The 311-nt window shown below is 15.1% G+C and overlaps 1 protein-coding gene across 1 annotated transcript in view; it reads right to left on the reverse strand.

Annotated features, from left to right (window-relative positions):
- LOC107558358 (CLIP-associating protein 1-B-like) overlaps positions 1-311 on the reverse strand; it is a 16,075-nt gene that overhangs the window by 3,690 nt on the left and 12,074 nt on the right. The gene's annotated exons all lie outside the window — the stretch shown is intronic.

Here is a 311-nt window from a genome sequence, read left to right on the forward strand (position 1 = left end):
TTTTTGTTGATTTCAACTAATTGCCAATGCAACGTTTCTTATTTTAATTTAATTTAACTTAATGTACTAAAATAATTCAAAATAAAAATGAATTTTTTTTTAAAAACTACTAAAAATGACAAAAGCACATAACAAAATTACTAAAAGAACTAATTTGGTTATGTGCTTTTGTCATTTTTGTATTTTTATTTTGTATTTTTATTTTTTTAATATATATATTTACACATATATATTTTCATATATATATATATTTATATATAATTCTTTTTCATATCTTCTTTAAAAAACAAAACAAAACATATATATATATA

The sequence above is a fragment of the Sinocyclocheilus grahami genome, unplaced genomic scaffold, assembly GCF_001515645.1.
Source record: "Sinocyclocheilus grahami isolate Dianchi unplaced genomic scaffold, SAMN03320097.WGS_v1.1 scaffold643.1, whole genome shotgun sequence".
NCBI lineage: Eukaryota > Metazoa > Chordata > Actinopteri > Cypriniformes > Cyprinidae > Sinocyclocheilus > Sinocyclocheilus grahami.